This window comes from Azolla caroliniana, unplaced genomic scaffold (assembly GCF_043228905.1).
Source record: "Azolla caroliniana isolate FFs.n. ecotype wild unplaced genomic scaffold, voAzoCaro1.0.p SCAF_18, whole genome shotgun sequence".
In the NCBI taxonomy this organism is placed as follows: Eukaryota; Viridiplantae; Streptophyta; class Polypodiopsida; order Salviniales; family Salviniaceae; genus Azolla; species Azolla caroliniana.
Window position 1 is genome coordinate 17476456 of NW_028230453.1, and position 19643 is coordinate 17496098.

At 38.1% G+C, this 19643-nt stretch overlaps 2 long non-coding RNA genes across 3 annotated transcripts in view; both read left to right on the forward strand.

The window, feature by feature from the left end:
* Positions 1-8277: 8277 nt before the first annotated feature.
* Positions 8278-10748, forward strand: LOC147852559 (uncharacterized). The gene is made up of 3 exons (XR_015531457.1): positions 8278-8486; positions 8593-8676; positions 9562-10748. It is a non-coding gene; the product is annotated as an uncharacterized LOC147852559 (long non-coding RNA).
* Positions 10749-17727: 6979 nt separating this feature from the next.
* The window catches only part of LOC147852560 (uncharacterized), a 60030-nt gene continuing 58114 nt past the window's right edge, over positions 17728-19643 (forward strand). The window contains exons 1-3 of one of the 2 annotated variants that reach the window (XR_015531470.1): positions 17728-17862; positions 18193-18255; positions 18336-18400. This is a non-coding gene — a long non-coding RNA (uncharacterized LOC147852560). Of the gene's footprint in view, positions 17863-17895; positions 18000-18192; positions 18256-18335; positions 18401-19643 lie in introns of those variants that run through there. The other variant, XR_015531471.1, reaches the window with a different exon arrangement.

Consider the following 19643-nt stretch of genomic DNA (forward strand, 5'->3'; position numbering starts at 1 on the left):
ACTGAAACGTACATACATTTTAAGCTTTGAATTTTCCAATGTTTGCAGGATGCAAGGAGTGGTAGTATCTTTACTGTTGATGTACAATATGTGTGCCATGGAATTGTACAATTGCCCTGTATTGTTAAAGATATCTCCCACACTTTCATGGACATCTGGCTACCACCTAGCCGTGATTGTTTCACATCAAGCAGCTCGGAAACAGAACTACATGATGGCAGTCCAACTTTTGTGAACATATATATATATATATTAGAGGTGAAATATATAGGTGATGTCTGATCAGGCTGCAAATACCATACTCAGATATGTAATGTCCAATATGGTTGTGTTGTACGGTGAACTTCTCTTCGAGTGGAATGATGATGTTGATTCTTGTTATTTTAACATCTGGACCAAGAAACATCAGACCGTTGTCAGAGAAAGAAGAGAAGTGGAGCAACATGAGGAGAAGTAGTAGTAACAGCAGAAATAGGAGAAAGAAGTCACAATTCGTGATTCGGTTTCAAAATTTGCGAGTCCAAATTTCACGACAAATTCCAGAAGAAGAGCTGAAGGACATCTTCTTGGACGTGATACATGAGCCTCTCCGAACATCTCTTGCGTTGCTCAATTTTTGGAATCAATCACTAGAGGAAGTGATAGATAAAGCTTGAGCAATTGATTGTACTAATAATAGTATGAATATGTCAACATTACACAGAAATTTCCCTACATTAGAAGATTTGCGGTTCCGACAAGCGGTGCAATGTACCACCTGTCTCAACACCGGCCATTCAATGATGAAATGCAGTTTACGTACTCATTGTACGATTTGCCATTCCAAAGCTCATTTGGTTGGAAAGGTATGCAGGATGAACATTTGGACTGGCTGGATGGCGTTCCAGTTTCTTATCAATGGGACATGAGCGATGGAAATTCTGGGAAACCAATAAATCCATCCTATGGATGATGATGGTGATGATGATATGAAATCTGAATCGGTTTTGATCTGGAGCAGCTCCAACGAGAACCATAGTTATATGGGCCAACATCTCCAACGAGAATAATTAACTATAACTGTAAACAAAATAGTTATATGGGCAGCATGAAGAGGAATAGTTGGATCCTCTCTACTGTGTGTATATATGGTTTTGGAAATCGTAATTTAGGTTTTCCATCTACCATCATGGTCATGTTTTGATGAAGCCCAAATATCATGGAAGGATATGTGAGCAATTGACATCTACGAAGAGTTCTTCCATGAGTGTGGAAGCTGCCACAAAAAAACTGCAAAATAAGTGAAATGGTGTGTCATTAGCACCAGCATGACTCCTGGTCTAAAGTAAGGCATTTCGTACATGAAGATATACTTCATGTCAATGGACTGAGCATGCCGATTGACATGACTGGATGGTCTAGTATGCCATCTCCATGCATTAAGTGCTGATGTAACCAAGAAGAGTTGCTCATTGGGCTTGGCATCCAAGCTTATTGAAAAATAATGGATATGTTTTTGGAAACATACGTCTAGCTTTTCCATAAGATGGATTGTCTTTGATTGGTGAAGCCCTAATATATGAAAGGAATAGGTTGCCATGCCAAAGGTCGTCATGCAAATTAGAGTAAAACACAATCAGAGTAAAACAAGGATACCCTTAGTTGCCTACTCTCTTTGGTCTTTATATAGATGAGGTGTCACATTACATAGAGAGATTGAGTAATCCAAGAGCATGGCTAGCATACATATCCTGTTAGGAAACATGTCCCTCCGGATGGGATGAAGAGAAGAGTCGAATCGTTGGAAGAGCTAGGTGAGTCCGAAATTTGATTTTCGAAATGGAGAATTGATTTATGATCGATTCGGAAGACTATATTTATAAATAGTCCAAATGTGCCCCTTGTGGGATATATTTGTAAATAGCCAGAAAGTTGTTTTAGTATATAAACAACTAGGGCAAACATTAAGAAGTGTAGTAGATCATTATCGTTGTATAGTGACATAGTTAGCGAAGGTAGTTGCCTTTGTAACTAGTGAGTGATACAGAGTGAAAGAGTGTGTAACTTTGTAGTACTTGATAAGGAAGAGCTCAAGGTCGTTGCCTTGAATTGTCTTGTTGTACTTCTTTCCCCATAGTGGTCCTTTTTTTGGAGTTTGTGGACTCCACGTGCTTTTCTCTCCTTTCGGGTTTTTCACGTTAAATACAGGTGTCTCGTTTTTGTGTTTTTTGTTTCTGTTCCTCTATGCACTGTCATTGTTGATTCTTTGCACCTGAACATACGTACGAGTAACCTGTTGTGGTTGGTTCCAATCCTAACATATCCATACAAATATTACTATATGTTGATCATGTTGTGTTGATGGATACCATGTATATCCATACAAATATCATATGTTGATGATACTGTGTTGATGGCTATCATTTATATCCATATAAATGTTACTATATGCTTAGGATATTAAGTTGCTAACACCCCTGGAAGGACTACAAAGATATCTAAATGCCTATTCACACCAATCAGAGATTGAGCTAGGTAGATATATTGCACAAATACCTCTAGAAGAAAGAATTTGCCACTTGTGTCATCAAGGAGTGGAATCCGAAGAACGTTCTATTTGTTATTGTGCTTTTTTTTATGAAATAAGGGAAGATACCATTGCCTCTTTTAAGCAAGGCTTTGCCCTACTATGCAAGGTACTAGAATATGAGGACTAACGATTCATGAGGCTTTTCTTGCTAGAACTCCAGAGACATGGGGGAAGTTAATAGAAAACAACACAACCACACAAGCTAATGAACAAAGAACAATCATAACTTCCTTTACCCATCACTCTTCCTCATGTTATGATTCAATCAAAGGCTACAAAAATGGGATCCCAACTAAGAGGTTTTGAAGGGTTTACGGTGAGATACCATTGCCTCTTTTAAGCAAAGCCTTGGCCTACTATGCAAGCTAATGGAATGTGTCATGTGTTGGCCGGTTCGGATGACCAAGTATGAAAAGACTAATAAATGGTTACGGGCTTAACTAAAGACGGGTGGGGCTGAGCGAAGCAGTAAAGAAAGCCGAACTTAAAACGGAAATAATAATTATTAGTAGCAGTTGTTCATGCTCTGTTCGTAACCACCCATGTTCTGTACAAAAAGGGACATGGAAAGCATGTAAAAACGAGTTGAATAGTATTGTATCAATTGGATCTTCCATAATAGAAATATGTTACCTCATACACTATGTATTGTGTCATAATTGATCTGTGTGAGTAAAGAAAGCCGAACTTAAAACGGAAATAATAATAATTAGTAGCAGTTGTTCATGCTCTGTTCGTAACCACCCATGTTCTGTATAAAAAGGGACATGGAAAGCATGTAAAAACGAGTTGAATAGTATTGTATCAATTGGATCTTCCATAATAGAAATATGTTACCTCATACACTATGTATTGTGTCATAATTGATCTGTGTGAGTAAAGAAAGCCGAACTTAAAACGGAAATAATAATAATTAGTAGCAGCTGTTCATGCTCTGTTCGTAACCACCCATGTTCTGTATAAAAAGGGACATGGAAAGCATGTAAAAACGAGTTGAATAGTATTGTATCAATTGGATCTTCCATAATAGAAATATGTTACCTCATACACTATGTATTGTGTCATAATTGATCTGTGTCAAATCCTAATGTTCATGTGTAACGCATTCATAACCATTCGGTTGTACCCAGCTCGTGTTCATCTCCACAGTCACGCAGTCACACATTCTTTGATTCCTACATGGGTTACTACTATCATTTTGAAAACGAGACAATCCCATTGTGACTCCCCGAGCACAAGACCTTGAGTCGGATACTAAAGGACAAGTATCCAACACCGTGTTACGTTAGGCTGGTAGCATCATGATGCCACCCACATAATGATGATGCCTTGTCATGATGACACTCACATGATCCCCCAAAAGGATTTGAACCCACAACCTTGTTCTATATAGGTCAAATCCTTAGCCATTGTAATAATATGTTTATATAAATAATATAAATATATAGAATACCATAAGAACATTTTAGTGTACTTTGTATTCTAGAATATTCTAGCATGTTCTATATTCTAGAACCGGCTAGAGTACGCTATATTCGAGAACCTTTGAGAATACCCTATAGGGACATATAAATAAGAATTTATTAATCATCGCAAAACCAAATTGGTTCAACACCATTCTAGAGCTCCTTATTTTGCCTACTCTTTGTAATCCGTATTATAGTGCAATATAATACTTTCCATTCAATTATTTCTCTCTCTCTCTCTCTCTCTCTCTCTCTCTCTTGACAATATGAGGATCAGCAACGCTTGAGGCTTTTCTTGCTAGAACTTAAGAGACACGAGGAGAAGTTGATAGAAAACAACACAACCACATAAGGTAATGAACAAAGAACAATCATAATTCTCTTTACCCAACGCTCTTACTCATGCTACAAGTCAATCAAATGGAGGATGTGCAATGGCATCCCCCACAAGATGGGCGATGTGTCAAATCCATATAAATGGAGGTTTTGATAACATCAAGGTTGTTGAAGGTGGGAAGGTAAACAACTTCTTAACCTTCAATTTCAATGAATGGTTAGATTGGGTTAGGTAACAATCAAAGATGCGATGTTGGTGTCTCAAAGAAGATTAATGGTCTTTCGAATAACAAGATCAACATTTTGAATTTAAGAGGTTATACCTCTATAGCCTTTATTTTCTATACTTAATTAGTAATTGGTGGCGGTTTAGTTTGTTAGATGGTCTTCGTTCAATCATTTAGATCATTACCGACGTCTTTTAAACTATGTATTATACACCTTATATTGATATGGCTCTCAATAGCGTAGAACACATTATGAGAGATGTGAAGGGAGGATGGTTACTTTGTTACATGTATGCCAATGGGGCCAATATGTTCCTGAAGTTTCCATTTCCACAATATTGCTCCAATGTTAGTTGACTTTCGGCTATCCATTCGGCCTCGGGCTCAAGGTGGTCGTCCACTCCTAAAGGTTCGACTTCCATCGTGAACATCAAGGAGCCACCTGCCGATGCATACGGTACCAACTTCATAATTTCCCCCTCCGGAGCGTAAGTCGAATAGTCTCGCTGAGATAGCCGAAGGCTAATCGGGAGCGGGGTTGAAGTAGATTTGGTCGATTGCATGTTGAAGTGCTCCAGGACACATTTGATGTATTTGGCTTGAGACAAGAACAATTGTCGTTAATTTCGGTGCCAACTAATCTTCATTCTGAGTATGTGTTGAGCTGAACCTAAGTCCATCATTGCTAACTTCAACCATAGTTGCCGATCAGAAGATCTTTGTTCGACGGAGATCTTGAGTCCGTTCCAAGAGTCAGATCAACTTGGGGTCTCCAAAGGGTGTGTTGTCAGATTCAGTGTTGTTGAAGACAAATGACGACCAACAACTGATTGAAGAACCTTCGCTCTGATACCCAATGTTGGAGTCCAGGTTGTCAGTGTGGAAACAAGAACAACACTATAGTAAGAAGATCAACAAGATGATGACAGAGACAAAACCAAGATGAACAGATTAAACAAGGGAAAGACAACTTAGTAGAGATCAAGATCAAGAACTTAACAATACAGTGAGAGAGAGAGAGAGAGAGAGAGAGAGAGACTCAAAGAAGTAGACAATGTCACTGTATTATTCTTAAAGTTACTACATATGATGGCACTCACATCATCATCATGACGTGAGGAATGTGTTTCTTTTGTTTGATGGAATTGGAACATAGTATGTGTTTCCTTTGTTCCATTTGAATTGGTGTGTAGGGTGGGATTGAGATTGTAGGGTGCCATTGGAGGCCAATTGCGATGGGCCAAGGACAAGGAGTGTCGACAAAATGTTGAAGGTGCTCAACTGTTCCCCTAGATGAAGGAAAGGGTTGATGTGGCCTTCTAATGGTAAAAGGAAAATCAACACATGTGGTTGTGGTAGAAGTTGTCGGGGTGGAGTAAACGAGACCCCTTCCATTGTTGATCTTTTGTCTTGCTTAGTGTCTACTTATACAAGCCAAGGGCTCTTTCACTATGTCACCTATGGTGGGTTTTTATTCAATCTCCATCCCAAGTTTCTATGAGGAAATGGACAAGAGGAGGTAAGAATACACACATCTTTTCAGGTCCATGTGAATCACTCATCTTCCTATAACTTGGCATTTTTTCGATTGGATCAGAAACTATGAGTTACACAAATTCTCCTTTTCCCTCCCTTCGTTATCTGTACAGATAGAAAGAGAACGAGAGGGGAATATCCGTTTGTGTTTTGCCACAGGTTGAAAAATTGAGTTTGGGAAATATCTTCATATTCAGGTGATATTTTTTTTTGGATTTTTGGACAAAAGGTCATTCCGATTTATCCATTCAGAGACATTGTGGGGATTTCCATTTTTTGCTTTCATTGATTTTCGGATGAAATGTCTTTGGAAAAATCTATTTGATTCTTTCCTCATCCTTTTTTGTGGAGTTTTGGATGACGCATAAAAGGTAGGTTTTGTTTTTCATTGACGATTGAGGAAACTTGTTGGAGATAATTAATTATTATTTTTCTTTGGTTAATGTTCATGCCATGCTCTCAATCAACATTTGGACCAGCCATCCCTTTGAATTATATTGTGGAACTCCATTTTTCTTTCATATGAAAAACTAGAGAAATTCCTGTGGGAAAAATCTCTTTTGACTTGTTTTTGAGTGTTCATGCATGCCATTATGTTTATGGAAGTTCATCCTTTCGAGACATCCATATGGAAAGGATTCTCGTTTTACTATTCATTGTAAATTGGGATATTAGTGTGGGTCTTCCTTTTCTGAATAATACATGGATTTTTGAAGTAGTATTGAATGCCAAGAATAGTATGTGTTGAGATGAACCTAAGTGCATCATTGCTAACTTCAACCGTAGTTGCCGATCAGAAGATCTCTGTCCGACAGAGATCTTGAGTCTGTTCCAAGAGTCAGATCAACTTGGGGTCTCCAAAGGGTGTGTTGTCAGATTCAGTGTTGTTGAAGACAAATGACAACCAACTGATTGAAGAACCTTCGCTCTAATACGAGATGTTGGAGTCAAGGTTGTCAGTGTGGAAACAAGAACAACACTATAGTAAGAAGATCAACAAGATGATGACAGAGACAAAACCAAGATGAACAGATTAAACAAGGGAAAGACAACTTAGTAGAGATCAAGATCAAGAACTTAACAATACTGTGTGTGTGTGTGTGTGTGAGAGAGAGAGAGAGAGAGAGAGAGAGAGAGACTCAAAGAAGTAGACAATGTCACTGTATTATTCTTAAAGTTACTACAAAATGATGGCACTCACATCATCATCATGACGTGAGGAATGTGTTTCTTTTGTTTGTTGGAATTGGAACATAGTATGTGTTTCCTTTGTTCCATTTGAATTGGTGTGTAGGGTGGGATTGAGATTGTAGGGTGCCATTGGAGGCCAATTGCGATGGGCCAAGGACAAGGAGTGTCGACAAAATGTTGAAGGTGCTCAACTGTTCCCCTAGATGAAGGAAAGGGTTGATGTGGCCTTCTAGGTAAAAGGAAAATCAACACATGTGGTGGCTGTAGAAGTTGTCGGGGTGGAGTAAACGAGACCCCTTCCATTGTTGATCTTTTGTCTTGCTTAGTGTCTACTTATACAAGCCAAGGGCTCTTTCACTATGTCACCTATGGTGGGTTTTTATTCAATCTCCATCCCAAGTTTCTACGAGGAAATGGACAAGAGGAGGTAAGAATACACACATCTTTATCATTCCTTTTGCCTTGTGGTGGGTGGTCGGTCCATCAAGTTTGTCAAGGATTCGTTACGAATGGCAATCTTTGAAGAATGATGCATTTCATACTAACGATTTCCCAATAGACTTTGTCATATTTCGCTACCGTGCATACATTAAGAGTGTTCCATAATATTTAGCTCCCGAGAAGGGTTCTATACTTTGTAGGTAGTAGTGGTGGTGTTTTTTTTCTTTCATAATAGAAGCCAAATCTATACTTTAGAGTAAGTTAGTTACGGAAAGGGGGAGAGAGAAATGGAGGGGTTTTTTCTTTCATTAATACTTTAGGTTCATGCTTCTAAGTTCTTCTCCAGCTGCTTATTCTTCTTCTTCTTCTTCTTCTTCACCTCTCTCTGACGAAACCCTACAGAAACCCTACAAGGCTACCTGTAATTTGTCGAAACTGCCTCCTCTAAACCTAATCCTAAACTTAGAAAGCAGAATTCGACGCATCACAGCAAACACTCACTCATGCTACCGTTGCAGCAGATGAAACGACTTGCTACATGCAGCACAAGATGTTTCTGCTTTCGTAGGGTACATGTCCGAAATGATGGGAGTCCAGCTAGAATCGATGGCGACACTGTTCAGGAAGATGGTAACGAAGCAGACGCCGTAAGGAAAGATTCATCAGGAGAAGCCTTTCTCATTGAACCTTCGATGTCTTTTGTTTCTCCCTTCTTTTCAGGTCCCTGTGAATCACTCATCTTCCTATAACTTGGCATTTTTTCGATTGGATCAGAAACTATGAGTTACACAAATTCTCCTTTTCCCTCCCTTCGTTATCTGTACAGATAGAAAGAGAACGAGAGGGGAATATCCGTTTGTGTTTTGCCACAAGTTGAAAAATTGAGTTTGGGAAATATCTTCATATTCAGGTGATATTTTTTTTTGGATTTTTGGACAAAAGGTCATTCCGATTTATCCATTCAGAGACATTTTAGGGATTTCCATTTTGCTTTCATTGATTTTCGGATGAAATTTCTTTGGAAAAATCTATTTGATTCTTTCCTCATCCTTTTTTGTGGAGTTTTGGATGACGCATAAAAGGTAGGTTTTGTTTTTCATTGACGATTGAGGAAACTTGTTGGAGATAATTAATTATTATTTTTCTTTGGTTAATGTTCATGCCATGCTCTCAATCAACATTTGGACCAGCCATCCCTTTGAATTGTATTGTGGAACTCCATTTTTCTTTCATATGAAAAACTAGAGAAATTCCTGTGGGAAAAATCTCTTTTGACTTGTTTTTGAGTGTTCATGCATGCCATTATGTTTATGGAAGTTCATCCTTTCGAGACATCCAAATGGAAAGGATTCTCGTTTTACTATTCATTGTAAATTGGGATATTAGTGTGGGTCTTCCTTTTCTGAATAATACATGGATTTTTGAAGTAGTATTGAATGCCAAGAATAGTATGTGTTATGCCTTGTGTTTTTCGTGGTTTGTATAGACCAAGAAGTTTGATATCCAAAAGGCAACAAGAAAACATTTTCTTTTTGTCTAGCATTTCTGGAGTTGAGGTAGCTTTTGTTGCTACTCCAGAAGTTTTCAGATTATTTCACCATATCGTTTATGCGTCCAATCTGTTGAACATGGAAAACCACAAGCTGCTGCTTTTGTGCTCAAAGGATTGCAAGTTCCTGGCCTGAGAGAGAGAGCGAAGGAGTCAATTGCATGTCTATATTTTATTAATGGGTTAAAGGTAGGTTATTGACCACGTTTTTGGACTTTGCTAATTTCATCTAAATGTAATTTGCAGATAAAGTGTGCTCCCGTGAATGGTTGTCATATTTGTGGTAATATGTTCCTATATGAGTGTTGCCAAATACAAAGACATATGAGTGTTGCTGGTTCCGCTCTTTCAGCGGAGAATTGAGTGGCATAAAGCACACTTTACAACCGAAGCAAGGCTGAACCACAACTGAGTCTTTGTTTTGTCGTTAAAATACAGGAACTCTACATTGACATTAGAAGCGCAGAGAGGGCATGGTGGAAATGTCCAAAGGCCTATCTTGAAGGTATCCAGAACCTTGAATTGGGTACTGGTCATTGGTGTGGTCAGCCTCTTTTTTAACCCGCCTTCAGCATTTAGGAGGATCGCATCCAACTTTGCCTTTATCACCTCAATGATCGTCGTGCCATTTGTCTGCTGTTGCAGCTCTTGTAGAACCTTGAAGGCAGCGTTGGATGCGATCCTCTTAAATGCTGAAGGCGGGTTAAAAAAGAGGCAGAGCACAGCAATGACGACTATCCAATTCAAGGCTCTAGACACCTTCTTCAAGATGGGCCTTCCGACATCACTACCATGCCCTCTCTACGCATCTAATGTCAATGTAGAATTCCAATAAGTGTCAGTTGGTTCAGCCCCACTTTGGGTTGCACAGTGTGTTTATGCCACTCCATTATCTGCAGAAAGAGTGGAATTAGCAACAGCAGGAGGAGCATGTGAATAAGATGAAGAAGCTGGAGTTTACACTTCATGGAAAGGGATTGGAAGTGCTGGCTGGTGCCTATAGGAGCCTCAGTGTGGCTGCAACGTTTCTGGTCAATGCCACGAGTCATTGAAGTTCTGGAGGCGAACAGATTTATTCTGTGCAGCAGCTGTTGCATGTCAGCAAGAAGAAGACCACATTGCTCTAATTAAAATTACAGTGATTAGGGTTATCAGTACTCTTCAAAGAAAAAATCTTGTAACTCAGATTGCCAGTTATGGAGTTATTATTATTATTATCATTATAGGTTTCTTGGATCACACACAGTGGTGACGTGACCATTGTGAGTCCTCTCAGATATGATAGAGCTCTCCTCGGATCAAGAAAGATGGATTGTAGAACCAAATGAAGATGGGCAACAACTCATTCATGGATACGTAATGGTGGACATGGAAGTGAAATGTCACTGTAAACCAATATATCCATAATCCAAGCATTCATGGTTAGTTCCACAAATGGCATATGTAACAAGTGCGGTTGGAATCATTCACTATTTTAAAGACTAGATGTTAGATTTTCCTTCAGCCTTTCAATTATAAGTCACAATATCATATTTTTGTGACAGCTTCAAAACTAGGTACTAGGTTTTAGTAGTAGAGCATATGTTATTGTTTAAACCCCTCTCAAGGGGTGGTAGAAATAAAGGACCTTTGACCTCTCCCACATGAACTTGAATCCATAATAGCATTGCACACAATTTGTGCAAGTTTGGGTTCCCAAAAATTGTTAGTTCCCTATTGGGTAACGAGGTAAATGATGGATGGCATAATAGTACCTCAAAGCACATCCCCTCCATAGAGTGTGGTCAACACCAGCCATATCAAGGAAAACATAGTTTTGTTCGTAGGACATCAAACGAAGGATATAGGCATGTTGTCCCTAGTTCTGAAGCATATGAATGAATGTTGTGGAGGTGAATACTTTGTTGTTGGTTGACAAGTAGAAGAGAAGCAATAATCGGTTGGCCTCTCTTTGGGCATGACACAACATTTGAAGCTTTGCACTAGGGATGAAAGCACAACGCCGAACCTATAGGTGCATGGTCCTAAGCATAGGTTTGAGATAGTACTAATCTTCGCCTCGCACTTTGTGAACTTTTTCTCTTGTTTACTTCGCTTCCTCCTAAAACTTGCCCATGAGCTAAAGTGGGAAGGATAAATTTACGTTTTCGGCAATAGCTCCCTCCCACTCACCAACATACTTAACTTATCCTTTTGGAAAAGAACATCAAGTTAGGGTCTCATGAGTTGAAGTGGTGCATAATATTTGGTTGGACATGGTCCATACTCTATTGGTTTATTACTCAATGTGTCCACTTTTTGACTTTCTTGGAAAATACTCTACTTTTGTCTTGAAAAGCTGGTCTCCCTTTTTCACATTTTTAGTTGCCAAGATGGTTGTACGCTTCGTGATAACCCATATGCATACGTCCACATCCACATCCATATCCACACACACACACACACATCCACATACTAATACTCATGCACATACACATACGTCTATACACACATACACACACATATAACATAGAAATACACAATTAATTATACATGCTCATTCACAAGTATACATGAGGGTAGACATACTTCTATATAAATGTATCCACACATACTCCCTAACACACTAAAAAATACAATTACACTAATAGACACATTTTTATGCAAACATATATATTGTGGTGTACGTTTTGAGCAAGCGCATGCCGTCATGTTGTGGTGTACGTTTTGAGCAAGCGCATGCCGTCATGTTGTGGTGTACCTTTGTTCCTTTGTGCCACCCGTTTAGCATGCATGTATCCAAACCAACCCAAATGGGTATCAACTTATCAACTATAAATTGAGTAAGAAGTAAGAAGCAAGGCAAGCTTGTTTGGATTCTCTCTATGTGCTTTTCACAATATGCACTTGTATGTGTAAATACAAAATTTATTCATTACATGCACATATTCACTACATAGCATTGAAACCTAGTTAGTACACCATACAAGCTCACATGGCTCACATATAATCTAATGCACATATATTATCGATCTGAACCGCATTATTGGTGAAGGCACAAGCTACAAATGAATCTCTCAAACACGATGAAAGCACCTAGACATGCATCACATCACTTAAAAAAGGAGAGAGGTCATCAAATAAACCAACAAGTCTGGACATGTGGGCACGTTGGATTGCATTAGGTTGCATATTCCACGACATAGAATAGTTTTATCAACAATAACATTTGATCAATCAAAGTGTAGACTACACAATAATAGTGCAAGTCCATGAGTTTGTATATTTGGCTACCGGATAATAGGATTGACAATGAAGATAGGATAGAAGGACCATATAATTGTTGCATAAACCAACTTCCATCACTTCATGGATATTGATAGGCCCAAGAAACCCATCCCACTCCATGGTCACGATGAATAAATGCATAGTGTAAGTGACATATTGTATCTAGGATGAAGATTTTAAAGGAAGATTGGATCAATGTTGTTATAGACTAGACTGATAAAAGACTATTAAGCAAGATCAAAGAGCGATTAGATGTTAATCCAGATCCCTAATCGCATATCAATATAATCTCAAGATAGAGCTCATTGGCTATGATGAATGCCTAGTGCAGATGCACTTAATAGGTTATCTTCTATATTGTCAGACAATAAGCCCTCAAGATGCCAAAATGATTAAGATACATGAATTTATGACCCAAAAGATGATGGGATACATGCTTACTATTTACATCATTACATGCATGAGATAGGTATAACATGACTCATTACATGCATGAGTTCATAATACTCCCCCTCATCTCATCATCATTGTTTTAGCTCATCGGCTCTGATAATCTTTTGAGTCCAAGAGAAGGAATGTTCAGCCATTGTTTTGATGCAGGTAAGCTTTTGGTAAAAATATCCGCGAAGTTCTTGCTTGATGTAATAGGTTGAATGTTGATATAATTATCATTGAGCTCACGAGTAAAGAAAAACTTGAGAGAAATATGTTTGATTCAATCACCTTTAATGAAGCCCTTCTTGAATTGATTAATGCAAGCATAACTATCTTCATAGATAATTGTTGGTAATGGGGGCCGATAAACCGCAAGAACTTCCATTATGTCTGATTAAGCATTGTAACAATAGGCATTCTCAACTTGCTTCATGTAATGCCAATATCTCAACATGATTTGAAGGTGTTGCAGCGAATGTTTGCTTTGTTGATCTCCAAGAGATCGTTGTACCACCAACAAGGAGAACATAACCTATTTGTGATTTGCCAACATGAGAGTCAGATAAGTACCCATTGTTAGAATAACCGGTCAATTGACTGTGCATAGAACCATTGGTAAAGAAAAGACCCATATCTTCAGTGCCTTGTAAATATTAGAAAATCAGCTTAATTCCAGTCTAGTGTCACTTGGTAGGATCGTGACTATACTGAGCCAGCAAATTGACAACGAATGAAATGTCCGGACGCGTACAATTAGCCAAGTACATAAGTGCGCCAACAACAACCATTTAAGGGTACTGTGGTCCAAATGCTGACTCGTCAAAAGATCTTGGCTAAAATGGGTTACGAGAAGGGTCCAAAGAGCAAACTACCATAGGAGTTCTAGTAGAATGAGCTTGATCAATAGAAAACCGTTTTAATATTTTATGGATATAAGAGATCTTATAAGCAAAATGTGGTTAAACCGAGGTCTTTCATTTCAAATTGTTGTACTTCATCCAAATGTTGTACTTCTGGCTTCGGGGTATAGGCTTCAGTGGTCAACTTTGACAGTGTAGGAAGCGTCAAAGCCTTGTGTATCGAATTCCCGTTGAAAACACAAGGTTTTCTACTAAACAAACGAACATGGATATCGATAAAAAAAAGCTAATAAATTGCACCTATGTGGGCAATTTTAGGGTTTATCAACCTAATTATTGCCTATAGTTAAATAATTGGTTTCTTTATCATGCTACTACTAAAATATTTATTCTATTTTAGTGAACCTCGCCAAAAAGTCCCCGCCTTCAATCTTAAGATCATGTCTCCTGCGAAAAGGGGTTATGATGGCTATCAACAAAGCAAATCCCATAGGCTATTTTTCGAGTTTGGTTTACGTCGAGGAAGATGGAGTATTATTCCTAATATTTGCAAAGTCCGAAGGAAAGGGAAAAATGGATTTAGTCAAGAGCTTCACATACGGTAGACTTCGGAATGTTGAGTACGAAGATAATGACTCACCTAATCTCGTCCTTGATGTAGAAAGCTTGAATGGGACTAGACGGGTACTCATTGATGAAGGCAACCTGGTGGCTGAGTGTCAAAAACCAAAAAGACTAATCAACCACCTAATTGAGTTGTTTTCAAACCCAAATGATTGGGTTTTAGATTTGTTTTCCGGCACAGGTATATAATATAAAACTTGTCGCATCAATTTAGATTAATGTATAGTCTATTCTTTAGTTTGATGTTACATGTGCAATTTCATTCTACTGTCAGGTACTACTACAACATGCACCTTAAAGATGTTCAAGAACTCTGTTGCATTGGAGAAGGACCCTTGATAATGTTAATTTCATCAAAATGAGGATCCAAGGTATCCTAGGACTGTCCAGATCAAGACCAAGATGTTGGGGCAAAGAATATCAATGAAACTAAGATGTTCCAGATGACTTCTAGAGAACCTATGGAACCTGTAGTTGAAGAAGCAGGGGACCTTGTTGAATTAGAAGACGTGTTAGAGTTTGAACACACTAATGATTCTATTGAGCGTACCGACGAAGCCAATGAGGACAATCTTGATGAAGGAGCTAATGCGGAAGAGCCGGCTTTACCAAACCTATTATTGGATTGAATGCATATGGCTTATTGTAAAATTTGAACAATATGAATTGTTAAATTTTGATGTAATATATAAGTTGAGCTTATTTATAATTTTCGTGTAACATGCATTGAACTTAGAGATTAAGTATAATTTGTATGTGTACTTGTTGTTTGAAGTCTCCTTTATTATTTGGGGTTTATATGAGATAAAATTATACTCTATCATTTGCTCGTATGATTGGAATACTATTGTAGACTGGTTTATTTCTACATTGACGGTGTCATGTATCACGTGTCAAGGGAATTTTTCTCTCAACATAGTAGTATCTCTTAATTGTCATGTTCACAATTTGCTTTTTAAGAAATATTTTATATAAATATACACACATAATTAAAAGAAGTCACTTATTCAGTGGGGTATGCTTTTTAGAATATGCACAATGACATGTGTTACTATTATACTTGCGTTGACATCTATACCTTATCTAAGTTTTGGACAAAAACATGGTAGATAGAATATACGTCAGATGATTTTGTTGTCGTGATATTAGTTAGTTCTATTTTTCGCTATGTTTTCATAAACCACATACGCATGCATCGTGCCTTTTTGAAATTCTGCTTAAATAGGGCATTTTTTAACATCTCACTAAGATATGAAAAAGAGAATGTGACATATTACCTATTTCAAATGACCCGGTGTTTACCATATTAGCCTTCGATTTCCTATCTTGACCTTGCTTGCCATACTTCTGATAAAGATCAACATGAAACTTAGAAGTTTGGCAAGTATTTGCCTAATACCCTCGTAGACCACATCAAAGACATGAATTGGATGAAGCATTATCTTGACTTGACTTTGATTGATGGTACATTAGCTTGACTTGATTACTTTTGGGATATTGATTCCTATTGTTCGTCTTCCTCGAATTTGTGCATATGGGTGTTGATGACGATGTTGTCGTCTAGAATAATTAATCTCGACATGCGTCAAATCCTTAAATTGTAGAGGAGCCACAAGTTGGCTAATTGGATGAAGTTTATTATTCTTGAGGAACACTTGGTGGTGTTTCTTAGCGACAAGAAGTTCAGATAAAAGTTCAACATAGGTTTTAAAACCACGATTACGATATTGTTCGGAAAGATTAAAATTTGAGGGATGAAAACTAGTTAACGTTTTGTTGATTAGATTTGCCTCTTGAACAAGGTTGTCATGACCACAAAATTTAAGTTTAGAAACGATACCAAATAGTGAGGAATTATATTCAACAACTGACTTGAAATCTTGAAAATGAAGTTGATTCCATTCATGTAAAGTGTTGGGGCGGAGAACAGTTCATTGATGATCAAAGCGGTCAAGTTTGATTTGCTTTCGGAGAGTTGATGGATTCTTGATGGAGAAGTATTGATTCTGAAGGCTTAGATCAAGGTGATGAAGGATCAAGATGAATGCTTCCGCTCCCTTCTTCCTAGCATTTTAGTTCTCAACATCATTAAAATTATCACTTACGTTATGAAGGAGATCTTTCGTCGTGAGATGGCCTTCAACATGAACCATCCAAGTCATATAATTGGACCCATCGAACGCAAATGGCGAGAATAAGCATTTCTCTATTTGAAGAGCTTGAGAAGCTATACTAATGGTAACAATAAGGTAGATTTGTCTAAGAGAATAATTAATTGCAATGGTAGACGTTGATCGTGCTAATAACGTGTTATAGAATAGACTGATTATAGACTATTACGCAAGATCAAAGAGCGATTAGATATTAATCCAGATCACTAATCGCATATCAATATAATTTCAAGATATAAGCTCATAGGCTGCATACTATTGACATCACGACTAAGATAGGTATAAGTTTATAACATAAATCATTACATGCATGAGTTCATAACAAATGCAATAAATCAATATGCTAACATGATTCCACTCCTCCTCATTGATAGCCCGATGTGATCTAACCATCTCTCAAAACAAACTTGGAGAATGACACAATGTGTGAATTTACTAGTATGTTAGGCCATGGCCATATTCCCATCCATGGACATTCCTTTATGTCCGTGAATGAAACTCGCGGCATGTGGGCATCAACCCATGCATGACCATCGTGTTTATGCTAGCTAATGCATGGCCATGATATCTCATGCATGGCATGGAATCCCATCAACCCACGCATGACCATCATGTTCCATGCATGCGTGACCATGATATCTCATGCATGCCATGTAATCCCATCATCTCATCTCTAGTTAATATGTAATTACACAAACAAAACACAATTCATAATTTGATTCCACTTCATTTATTTATTCATTTAATGACTTGAACGTACGAAAAGCCTGCGCAAGAAGAAGAAGAAGAAGCTCATCATCTTCTTTCTGCTTCTCCCATTTAGAAACAGCTTTTCTCCATCTCCATCTCCATCTCTGGCTGGTTTCACATACATATATTATCACAGTCATCTTGTCATGAATATCTTTTCAGTCTCAAGCATTGATTGCTTCCACTCTCAAGCATAAAAAATGTGTACATGAGCCATGACACACATAAAAACAAGCTTGCCTTCACCACTTGACTTACGCCTGCAGAGAACGTCTTCAGTCTAAATGCTAGTATTACCCCCTTCCTAAAACAAAGCATTGCCAAGGCACATGATGGCTTCCGTTGAGAAGAAAGCCACAATCACATTCCCATCAACGAAGCCCAAGAATGCACAGAAATCAAATCTATATAATGCTTTTGCTGATATCAAATCGAATGCTGTAGGTAAATCGGGGTGATTTATCGTTCATTGGATAATGTAGGCGGGATGGTTTACACTTTGATGGTACAATGAATGGACAAAAACTCAGTTTTTGCGTTTATAAAGCTTTTTGTCAAGTGGCATGTGTATGATATGGTATGCACTATTTCAGGTGGTATGAGTATTGATCAACTCAATGTAATAATATGCTTGTTTGTTAGCTACTTTAGTAATTAGGCTTCTAAACACACAATGCAAGGGAAACCCCAACAAAAACCCTAAATTCTTGGTCTGTCTTGTTTTCTCTCATTGAACCATTGATGTTTTTGTGAATCCTTTCTCTTTTCAGGTTCCTTTGCTGTACTCATCTTCTTACAACATCGCTTTCCTTGGCTTGGATCAAAATCTGTAAGTTAAAAATAAATTCTACTTTCCTCTCTCTAGTCTTTCTGTCTCGGTAAAAAGTTGGAGATAGTGTAGAGAGATTTGAAGAAAAGAAGTAAACAGGGAAAGAAAGAGAATGAGACGGCCACTTGTCCTAATTCTCATTTAATCATGTTTTTGTCAATGTTGGTGCCATGCTTCCATTGACATTTGGATCATTCCCCCCCCCCCCTTTGAATCGTATTATGGAACTCCAATTTTTCTCCCATATCAAAAACTAGGGAAATTTTTGCGGGGAAATATCTCTTTTGGCTTGTTTCTTAGTGTCATGCCATTCTGTTTATGGATCTGATTTCTTGCGAGGAAACAGATGCCAGAAGGATAAGCATATTGTGGAACCTAATTACTGTTGCCACGGAAGATGATTTCCTTGAGGTACCATCTTATGTATCACCTCCACTATTTAGTGTCCCATAAATTAAGATGTTAGGAGGATCTCTATTAATCACTAACACAATGATTGTATTCAATTCTATAGAATGCTCAAACCATTATAGCCATTCCACACTATATGATAAAGTGGCATGTCTCTACCGTTTTAGCATGGAGAGGCTCGTCGCTAAAGGAATTGGCAAGGTTCCTGAGGTTAAACAGCTCGACATGGACAAGGCAAAGCTAATGTATGTGCTACTTTTCTGATTAAAATGGGGATTTTTGAAGTTCCATCAAAGGCAAACATTATGTTACCTGGCATTTGTAGAACTAAGCATGAATGCTTGGATTATGGATATATTGGCGAATGATCGAAGGGAGAGAGTCTCTGTCATATCTGTGAGGACTTACAATGGTGACTTCACCACTGAGTGTGTGATCCAAGAAACCTATAATGATAATAATAGTAATAACTCCACAACTGGCAATCTGCGTTATATGATTTTTTCTTGTGGAGTACCGAAAACCCTAATAACTATAATTATAATCAGAGCAATGTGACCTTCTTCTTGTTGAAAGTGTTCTCTGATCTGCACTTGGTCATTCTAGGTAAGAAGAAGACAAAGCAATGAACGTATGATTCGAGTTGACTTGATATTGGCGTACATTGTAAAAAGGCATGATCCACTAAATTCTTTAAACACATCGGAAGTACTCAGGAACCTGTTTTGCATAACTAGAAAAGAATGGCACAGAACAACATCTCCTCGGCTTTTGCATCAACAGCTTTACAAAGCCATTCAATCTTTGTAGCAGTGTCTCCAACCCTTGCACATGAGATAATGAAATGAATGAGAACAAGAGCAGCAAATTACAAGAACAAGAATCCCCACCCTTCGAGGTGAAGAATGCATATGATCACCAGAAGTCGAGACAGTTGATTCGATGCGACTGTACCCCTCTGAGCTGAAAGTTAGGGTTTTC